The following is an 11,312-nucleotide window of genomic DNA, read 5'->3' on the forward strand; positions in this document are numbered from 1 at the left end:
CATTGCCAGATCCCGCAGCCCACATAGGAGTCACCTAAACTGCAGGCACCATAGAGTCGGCTAACCCGACCGCAACATGACAGGACAACGCATTGGAGGCAAAGTAAGGTTGACACTACCCGGAAGCAGCTGGCGTGCTGGAACCAGGCTGGGCAGGAGGGAGTACCCGTGCCAAAGACATTGCCGAGAACCAGCTGACGGTACTGGAACCCGGATGGGTAGTAGAAGGTACAAGAGCAAATGGAACTACCGAGGACCAGCTCACAGTACTGGAACCCGGATGGGTAGCAGAAGGTACAAGAGCCAATGGAACTGCCGAAGACCAGCTGACGGTACTGGAACTCGGTTACTAAGCAGGAGGTACCTGTGCCAGAAAGCAATACCAAGGACCAGCAGACGTTGGTGGAACTTTGATACCGAGAAGGAGGCACCTAATCCAAAGGCACTGCCGAGAACCAGCTGACGGTACTGGAACCCGGATGGGTAGCAGAAGGTACCCATGTAAAAAAAAGTTTCAAGGCCGCGAGCCGGCCGCAGTTACCAAAACCCACAGTCCTACAGGGGGAGCTTGTCCTATTGGCACTATGGAACCAGCCTTCATTGCCAGATCCCGCAGCCCACATAGGAGTCACCTAAACTGCAGGCACCATAGAGTCGGCTAACCCGACCGCAACACGACAGGACAACGCATTGGAGGCAAAGTGACACTCCCCGGAAACAGCTGGCGTGCTGGAACCAGGCTGGGCAGGAGGGAGTACCCGTGCCAAAGACACTGCGGGGAAACAGCTGGCGGTGCTGGAACCCAGGGTAAATACTAAAAGCAGAGTGGAGCCAGAGGCGTAATTGGAGCAACTTTAAAATCTGTAGAAGTGTGAATGTGGACAGAACAGGAGAATTTGCCGGACACACAGCAGGGGAACAGCTGACGTTACTGAACCCCAATAACACTGGAGCAAGCGTTGACTGTGCAGATGGCACTTCTGAGCAGCAACTAGCGGTATTGGAGCCCAGGGTAAATACTAAAAACAGAGGAGAAAGAGGTGTAATTGGAGCTAGTTTTAAATCAGTAGTACAGTGGATGTGGACAAAGCAGGAGAATTTGCCAGACACACAGCAGGGGAACAGCTGACATTACTGAACCCCAATAACACGGCAGCAAGTGTTGACTGTGCAGACGGCACTTCTGAGCGCCAACTGGCGGTGTTGGAGCTCAGGGAAAATACTGAAAACAGAGGAGCCAGAGGTGTAATTGGAGCAACTTTAAAATCTGTAGTAGTGAGAATGTGCACAGAGCAGGAGAATTGGCCGTCCGCACAGCAGGGGAACAGCTGACGTTACTGAACCCCAATAACACGGCAGCAAGTGTTGACTGTGCAGACGGCACTTCCGAGCGCCAACTGGCGGTGTTGGAGCTCAGGGATAATACTGAAAACAGAGGAGCCAGAGGTGTAATTGGAGCAACTTTAAAATCTGTAGTAGTGAGAATGTGGACAGAGCAGGAGAAATTGCCGTCCACACAGCAGGGAAACAGCTGACGTTACTGAACCCCAATAACACGGCAGCAAGTGTTGACTGTGCAGATGGCACTTCCGAGCACCAACTGGCGGTGTTGGAGCTCAGGGATAATACTGAAAACAGAGGAGCCAGAGGTGTAATTGGAGCAACTTTAAAATCTGCAGTAGTGAGAATGTGGACAGAGCAGGAGAAATTGCCGTCCGCACAGCAGGGGAACAGCTGACGTTACTGAACCCCAATAACACGGCAGCAAGTGTTGACTGTGCAGACGGCACTTCCGAGCGCCAACTGGTGGTGTTGGAGCTCAGGGATAATACTGAAAACAGAGGAGCCAGAGGTGTAATTGGAGCAACTTTAAAATCTGTATTAGTGAGAATGTGGACAGAGCAGGAGAAATTGCCGTCCACACAGCAGGGGAACAGCTGACGTTACTGAACTCCAATAACACGGCAGCAAATGTTGACTGTGTAGACGGCACTTCCGAGCGCAAACTGGCGGTGTTGGAGCTCAGGGATAATACTGAAAACAGAGGAGCCAGAGGTGTAATTGTTGCAACTTTAAAATCTGTAGTAGTGAGAATGTGGACAGAGCAGGAGAAATTGCCGTCCACACAGCAGGGGAACAGCTGACGTTACTGAACCCCAATAACACGGCAGCAAGTGTTGACTATGCAGACGGCACTTCCGAGCGCCAACTGGCGGTGTTGGAGCTCAGGGATAATACTGAAAACAGAGGAGCCCGAGGTGTAATTGGAGCAACTTTAAAATCTGTAGTAGTGAGAATGTGGACAGAGAAGGAGAAATTGCCGTCCGCACAGCAGGGGAACAGCTGACGTTACTGAACCCCAATAACACTGGAGCAAGCGTTGACTGTGCAGACGGCACTTCTGAGCAGCAACTAGTGGTATTGTAGCCCAGGGTAAATACTAAAAACAGAGGAGCCAGAGGTGTAATTGGAGCTAGTTTTAAATCAGTAGTACAGTGAATGTGGACAAAGCAGGAGAATTTATCGGACACACAGCAGGGGAACAGCTGACGTTACTGAACCCCAATAACACTGGAGCAAGCGTTGACTGTGCAGACGGCACTTCTGAGCAGCAACTAGCTGTATTGGAGCCCAGGGTAAATACTAAAAACAGAGGAGCCAGAGGTGTAATTGGAGCAACTTTAAAATCTGTAGTAGTGAGAATGTGGACAGAGCAGGAGAAATTGCCATCCGCACAGCAGGGGAACAGCTGACGTTACTGAACCCCAATAACACGGCAGCAAGTGTTGACTGTGCAGACGTCACTTCCGAGTGCCAACTGGCGGTGTTGGAGCTCAGGGATAATACTGAAAACAGAGGAGCCAGAGGTGTAATTGGAGCAACTTTAAAATCTGTAGTAGTGAGAATGTGAACAGAGCAGGAGAAATTTCCTTCCGCACAGCAGGGGAACAGCTGACGTTACTGAACCCCTATAACACGGCAGCAAGTGTTGACTGTGCAGACGGCACTTCCGAGCGCAAACTGGCGGTGTTGGAGCTCAGGGATAATACTGAAAACAGAGGAGCCAGAGGTGTAATTGGAGCAACTTTAAAATCTGTAGTAGTGAGAATGTGGACAGAGAAGGAGAAATTGCCGTCCGCACAGCAGGGGAACAGCTGACTTTACTGAACCCCAATAACACTGGAGCAAGCGTTGACTGTGCAGACGGCACTTCTGAGCAGCAACTAGCGGTATTGTAGCCCAGGGTAAATACTAAAAACAGAGGAGCCAGAGGTGTAATTGGAGCTAGTTTTAAATCAGTAGTACAGTGAATGTGGACAAAGCAGGAGAATTTGTCGGACACACAGCAGGGGAACAGCTGACGTTACTGAACCCCAATAACACTGGAGCAAGCGTTGACTGTGCAGACGGCACTTCTGAGCAGCAACTAGCTGTATTGGAGCCCAGGGTAAATACTAAAAACAGAGGAGCCAGAGGTGTAATTGGAGCAACTTTAAAATCTGTAGTAGTGAGAATGTGGACAGAGCAGGAGAAATTGCCGTCCGCACAGCAGGGAAACAGCTGACGTTACTGAACCCCAATAACATGGCAGCAAGTGTTGACTGTGCAGACGGCACTTCCGAGCGCCAACTGGCGGTGTTGGAGCTCAGGCATAATACTGAAAACAGAGGAGCCAGAGGTGTAATTGGAGCAACTTTAAAATCTGTAGTAGTGATAATGTGGACAGAGCAGGAGAATTTGCCGTCCGCACAACAGGGGAACAGCTGACGTTACTGAACCCCAATAACACGGCAGCAAGTGTTGACTGTGCAGACAGCACTTCCGAGCGCCAACTGGCAGTGTTGGAGCTCAGGGATAATACTGAAAACAGAGGAGCCAGAGGTGTAATTGGAGCAACTTTAAAATCTGTAGTAGTGAGAATGTGGACAGAGCAGGAGAAATTGCCGTCCACACAGCAGGGGAACAGCTGACTTTACTGAACCCCAATAACACGGCAGCAAGTGTTGACTGTGCAGACGGCACTTCCGAGCGCCAACTGGCGGTGTTGGAGCTCAGGGATTACAGTTCAGGTGGTAGAAACATGAACACAACAGGAGACCTGGATACTATTGCCAACCAATTATTTATTCTGGAAGAGGACTGGCAAATTCATGAGAGATCCAGGCCTTGTTCATTTTGAGAAAAGTAAGCCGGTCAACGTTATCGGAGGATAGTCGCATGCGACGGTCTGTTAGTATACCACCTGCGGCACTAAAGACGCGTTCCGATAATACACTAGCAGCAGGGCAAGCTAGCACCTCCAATGCATACTGACTAAGCTCTGGCCATGTATCCAGCTTACAGACCCAAAACTTGAAGGGAGAAGAGCCGTCTGGGAGTACACTAAGAGGGCAAGACATGTAGTCTGTTACCATCTGACGGAAAAGTTGCTTCCTGCTGACTGGAGCCGTCTGTGATGGTGTAGACATTTGTGGCGGCGGGGACACAAAACTTTGCCACATTTCAGCCATACTGGTCTTGCCTTGTGCTGAGGCGCTGCTTCTGCTCCCTCTTTGTGCAGAGCTTCCTCCACTGCCTCGACACACTGAGCTGCTTTGTAAAGCACTAGCAGCACTGCTCTCGGTTGGAATGGAGAACATGATGGAATGCACTAGTGCGTCTTGGTACTCCCGCATTTTACGCTCCCGGTTCAACGGTGTTATGAGGCTTTGTAAGTTGTCCCGGTAGTGAGGATCTAGGAGGGTGGACACCCAATAATCAGTCGTGTTGAGAATGTGGGCGATGCGGCGGTCGTTTCTCAGGCACTGCAGCATGAAATCAACCATGTGCTGCAGACTGCCAACTGGCCAAGAAACGCTGTCCCCTGCTTGAGGCGTGATCTCTGCCTGCTCTGCATCACCCCACCCTCGCTCTAGATACTGACTACTAGAGCATTGTGAACCTCCCTCCTCTGGACAGATGTCTTCCTCATCCATTGACTCCTCCTCATCCTCCTCACAAAGTGTCCCCTGCCTAGGCCTTTGTGAGGAACCACGTTGCGCAGACTGTAGAGAAGCAGATGGCATTTGTGACTCCTCATCCTCCACCTCTTCCAAAACCTCGTCCCTTAGTGCTTGCAGTGTTTTTTCAAGCAGGCAGATAAGGGGGATAGTCATGCTGACTAGTGCATCATCTGCACTCGCCATCCGCGTGGAATAATCAAAGGCACGCAAAACGTGGCAAATGTCCTTCATAGAGGCCCACTCAGTGGTGGTGACGTGTGAACGGCGCGCACTGCGACTTGTTTGCGCCTGCTGCAGCTGGTACTCCATTACTGCTGTCTGCTGCTCACACAACCTCTCCAACATATGTAACGTTGAATTCCACCTGGTGGGTAGGTCACATATGATGCGATGTTCCAGAAGACGTAATCGGCGCTGCAGAGCTGCAATGCGTGATTTTGCGTTGCTGGAACGCCGCAAGTGAGCGCACTCTATGCGGACCTTGTGAAGCAGTGCATCAAGATCCGGATAGTCCCTCAAAAAACTCTGCACGACCAAGTTGAGCACATGTGCCAGACATGGGATGTGAGTGAGGTTGTCTAGGCCCAGAGCTGCCACCAGATTTCTGCCATTGTCACACACTACCATGCCTGGCTGGAGATTCGCTGGCACAAACCACACGTCGCTCTGCTGCTTGATGGCATTCCAGAGCTCCTGCGCTGTGTGGCTTCGATTCCCCAAAGAAATTCATTTTAATACGGCCTGTTGACGTTTGGCCACGGCTGTGCTCATATCGGTCATCATAACAGGTAACCGTTCACGGGTCGTTGTGGAGGTAGACCGTGACGGCTCCTGCAGCGCTGATTCAGAGGAACTGGAGTATGAGGAGGAGTCAATGTATACAGACTGGATTCCTGTAATCCTTGGAGTTGGCAGAACACGTACAGCGCCACTCTCAAGATCTGTACCCGGCTTCACAACATTTACCCAATGGGCAGTGAGGGATAGGTATCGTCCCTGTCCATGCTTACTGGTCCACGCATCGGTGGTCAGGTGGACCTTGCTACTGACGGCGTTTTGTAGCGCATGTTTAATTTTTCCCCCCACATGATGTTGCAGGGCAGGGACGGCTTGTCTGCTGAAATAAAAGCGGCTGGGCATGTTGTATTGTGGGGCTGCCAATGCCATAAAGTTACGGAATGTGTCAGTCTCCACCAGCCTGAATGATAGCATTTCAAGAGCCAGTAGTTTAGCAATGCCAGCATTCAGAGCCTGTGCTCGGGGGTGGGTTGCCGAGTATGGGCCCCTTTTCTCCCATGCCTGTGGTAACGATGGCTGTAGACTGGCCTGGGAGTGTGAGGATGACTGGGAAAGTGGTGCTGTGGGTGGAATTACACTGTGTCTCTGTACAACAGTGCCAGAGATTCTTCCATGGCGATCCTGTGAGGAAGACGAACTAGCTGTGTGTGAGCTGGAGGAAGAGGCTACAACACGAGCTGAAGAGGTGGTAGGTGGCGCTGTAGGTTGGCCTAGGTCTTCAGTGTGTTTTTGTAACTCCACCATGTGCTTGGTGCGCACATGTTTCCACATATTTGTGGTATTGAGGTTGCTGACAATTTTCCCTCTTTTCACCTTCTGATTACACAGCTTGCATTTGACAAAGCAAATGTCATCTGCAACTGTGTCAAAAAAGGACCAGGCACTGCAAGTCTTGGGAGCGCCCGCTTTGGATTTTGGAAGAGCCATGCTCCTAATGGGTGCTGAAGTGGAGTCTGCAGGCAACCAAGTCTGCCCCCTCCCTCTCCCTCCTTTTTGGGCTGTTCGGGGAATCTCTTCCTCAGAGCTGCTCCCACCACCTTCCTGTTCCTCACGCCATGATGGGTCAAGGACCTCATCATCTACACCACCCTCTTCAAACAACTGCTTCTCCTGGGTAGTCTCGACAGCACAGTACTCACCAGAAAGTGTCACCTGAGTCTCATCATCAGATGCGTACTGAGGTGTGCTGCTGACCATAGGCACTGGCCCACCCGCCTCTTCAGATTCAGAGAGACAAAACGGTTGCGCATCACTGCATACTACCTCTTCTTCAAATTCTCGAATTCTGCTTGGCTGGCCCCCTCTTTTCAAGCCAAGAGATTCAGAGAACAGAAGTAGAGATGGCTCCTGTCCAGGGCTCTCTGACTGCCTGGGCAATTTGGCAGGTGGTGAAGAGACAGATGGGTGCTCTTCAGTGCTCAGGACCTGAGAGGATCTGGAACTAATTGAAGTCGATGCATTAGCTGCCATCCATCCGACAACGGCTTCAATTTGGTCCTCCCGCAGCAGTGGGGTACGGCTAGCTGCTACAAAGCTGCGCATAAAGGACTGTTCCCTGGTAAAACTGGGGGATGCTGATGCAGGCACAGAATCCCCACGTCCTCTCCCTGCAGGCACAGAATCCTCACGTCCTCTCCCTGCAGAAACTCCACGCCCACGCCCACGACCACATGCCTTACTCCCTGCCTTCTTCATCTTGGTAGACTGATAAAGATAGGCAGAAAAGTACTAAGGGCTTAGTGTGCTTATTCCTGAACAGCTGCTAACAGGTATAAGAAACACTAATTTTATAAAGTGTGGACTAGACTTTAATATGAGCTAATGTGGCCTACATAACTGTAAAGTGGAGTGTTTGGTTAACTTTATTTAGTTTTTTTTTGTCACAAAAAGACACTGGATGTGCCTAAAGATGTAATACCGATAGTATCACAAACTTTTTGTAGCTATTACAATGTAGGAAGGTAACCTACAATGCAATAGATAAGGCTACAAAAAATAGGCTAATACTAATCTGGCTGGGGCTGCAGGGCCCAATGCTGCAGAAAGGCTCCTCTAACTACTCCTATATAGTGTGTTTGGAACCAATTTAGCTGAATACGGATGGAACCACCACACTAATAGGAGAAATCAGGAAAAATTATGAATTGGCAAAAAAGGACAATGTATGAGGCAGTGACACACACTGAGTGCACTACAACCAGACGTGGCTGAAGCACACACTACAGGGTGAGCTGCACTCACACACACAGACCTTTCAGACAGCGGTGAACAGTGCAGATGCAGAGCACTGTGCACTAGCGCTGCAAGACCAAAAAAATTTCTCTATCTACTCCTATATAGTGTGTTTGGAACCTATTTAGCTGAATACGGATGGAACCACCACACTAATAGGAGATATCAGGAAAAATTATGAATTGGCAAAAAAGGACAATGTATGAGGCAGTGACACACACTGAGTGCACTACAACAAGGCGTGGCTGAAGTACACACTACAGGGTGAGCTGCACTCACACACACAGACCTTTCAGACAGCGGTGAACAGTGCAGATGCAGAGCACTGTGCACTAGCGCTGCAAGACCAAAAACATTTCTCTATCTACTCCTATATAGTGTGTTTGGAACCTATTTAGCTGAATACGGATGGAACCACCACACTAATAGGAGATATCAGGAAAAATTATGAATTGGCAAAAAAGGACAATGTATGAGGCAGTGACACACACTGAGTGCACTACAACCAGACGTGGTTGAAGCACACACTACAGGGTGAGCTGCACTCACACACACAGACCTTGCAGAAAGAGGTGAACAGCACAGAGAACTGTGCACTAGCACTGCAAGGCACAACGATTTATAAAGTAGCTTGGGTAAAGCAGAATAGACCAAATAGGTAGCTAAAACTGTCCCTCAGAACAACAGCGTCCTATCCCTAACTGAATTCACAGCAGAGTGAGCTCAAAATGGCGGCGGCGGCTTTTATAGTGCATCATGACATCGTTTCAGCAGTGAATCACAGCCATGCCATTAGTTAAGATGCCTACATGCCTAACAGGATGTGCCCACACTTCTTAGGATCCTCATTGGCTGAATAAAATGAAAATGGCTCATTGCATTATGGGAACTTCCGATTCCGGTATACGATATCGGAATTAAGTATCGGAATTCCGATACCACGAATATCGGCTGATACCCGATATTTCAGTATCGGAATGCTCAACACTACTGGGGACCGAGTACCGAGGGACGGCCACCGCCATAAGGTTGCAGAAGGATTCCATCTCCACCAGCCTAAAAGGCAGCATTTCCAATGCAAGCAGTCGTGAAATGTGCGTATTTAGGACTGTGGCCTGTGGGGCGTTGGCTGCGAATTTGCACTTTCATTCAAAGGTCTGGGATATGGACAATTGAACGCTGCGGTGGGATGTGGACGTGGACGTTGATGCTATTTCTTGAGAAACTGCCATAACAAGTGAAGACTGAGAGGAGGGGGCATTTTTGCATGCAGTATGGACAGGGGATTGCCTTGCACGCATAACAGGGGGTTCTATTACACGCACAACAGCGGAAGAAGCAATGGTGACACCCGCTGACACTGGTCGTGGACCCTGGGTTTCACCCCACAAAGTCGGGTGCTTTGCTGCCATGTGCCTGATCATGCTAGTGGTGGTCAGGCTGGTAGTTTTGTCACCCCTGCTGATGCTGGCATGGCAGGTGGTACAAATGGCTTTTTTGGGGTTATCAGCAGAGTCTTTAAAAAAATTCCAGACTCTGGAAGACCTACCGGTTTTACTCGCAACGGCCCTCATTTTGGTGTTACGGGGAACGGTTGCCCGCCTTCTGTCTGCGGCTACCACACTACTTCTTCCTGCCTGTTGGGGTACTCTGCCTCCCTCCCCCGTGTGCTGCAGGCTTCGCTCTGCATGTCCTCCTGCCACATTGGGTCAGTTACTAGATCATCCACCACCTCCTCCTCTTCCACTTGCGCACCACGATCCTCCTCCTCACTTTGTGCCAATTGTGTTAGAACTCTCCTGTTAGTTTTTTTCTATTTTGGTTATGTGACCTGCTGCCTATTTATTCCAGCTCTGCCCTTCGGGCTTTGCTGGACTTCAGTGTTATTTGACTCTCTATCTAGCCAGGTGCTTTGGTACCTATCTCTCTAGTTCGTTTGGTCCTTTGGACCTCTAAGTACTTTTTGTCTGTTTGTCTTTTTGCTCCGCTGCAACATCTGCTAGGAGGTGTCCAATTTTGTCCCAGTCCTTAGTTCTTTTAGGGATCCCTCCCTTTATTCTATAGGTCTGCATTCAGACTAGCTGAGGAGGAAGGCGGGTCTGTTCACAAGGAACAGGTCGCCCGCTGCAACGTAGGGAATCAGCTCAGTCTCATTGTAGGGACAGATTCCCTTTCTTTCCTTAGTTCTTGGAGCAGATTATAACAGTGAGTCCAGCCCAAACTAAACTTGGAAAGAAATCCTGGGATCAGTATGGTGTCTGTTCAAGAGTTGGCTCAACGCCTGCAGGGATTGTCTCTAGAGATGGCCGATCTCCAGCAACACGTGAGTAGCTGTCCTGGAGCGCATTTTGTGGAACCAAAGGTAGGACTGCCTGATATTTTTGATGGTAAACAACAAGATTTTTTTTCCTTTAAAAATGCTTGTTTGCTATATTTTCGTTTGAGACCCAGGTCCTCTGGGAATGAATCACAGCACATTGGGTTTATCATGTCACTTTTGCGCAAGGAACCACAGGGGTGGGCCTTTTCTCTCCAACCTAATGATCCGTGTTTTAGATCAGTGGAGGATTTTTTTTCTCTTATGGGGTTATAGTAGGACGATCCTGATCGAGTCTCATCTGCTGAGACAGAACTGAGACGTTTGAAGCAGGGGTCAGGTGATGTTGAAAATTATTGTACACACTTCAGAAGGTGGTCTTCAGAAGTGAAATGGAATGATTCGGCGTTAAAATGTTCATTTCTTGCCGGTCTAAGTGAAAGGGTTAAAGATCTGCTGATTGCATTTCCTGCACCTGTGACATTGCAAGAGGCCATGCAATTAGCTATACATGTGGACAGGAGACTGCGTGCCAGGGTTAATGATGAGAAAATTCCTGCAATGGCAGCTCCTAGTCCTCAGAGGGTCTGCTCGGACGGCGGAGGACCAATGGAGGTTGGGGCGATGTCACTCCGCTCTCAGGAAAGAGACCGCATGTTTTCCAAGGGATTGTGTTTTTACTGTGGTAAATCTGACCATTTACTTAAGAACTGTGAGCTTCGTTTAAGCAAAGAAAAAAAAAAGGTCAGTTACGCCCGTATTGCTTGTTTGAATTCTAAGGGAGTATTTCTTTCAGGGAGTACCTTATTGCAGGAAGATTTGATTGAATTTCAGGTATTTGTGGATTGTGGTTCAACACTTAATGTGATTGATAAGGGGCTTTTAGAAAAACTTAAATTGGAAACCTTTGTCATCACCTATTTCTGTGATTGCTATTGACAACACTCCTTTGAAATGTATTA

Source organism: Phyllobates terribilis, unplaced genomic scaffold (assembly GCF_046119375.1).
Source record: "Phyllobates terribilis strain yellow unplaced genomic scaffold, ASM4611937v1 Scaffold_402__1_contigs__length_1722832, whole genome shotgun sequence".
Taxonomy (NCBI): Eukaryota; Metazoa; Chordata; class Amphibia; order Anura; family Dendrobatidae; genus Phyllobates; species Phyllobates terribilis.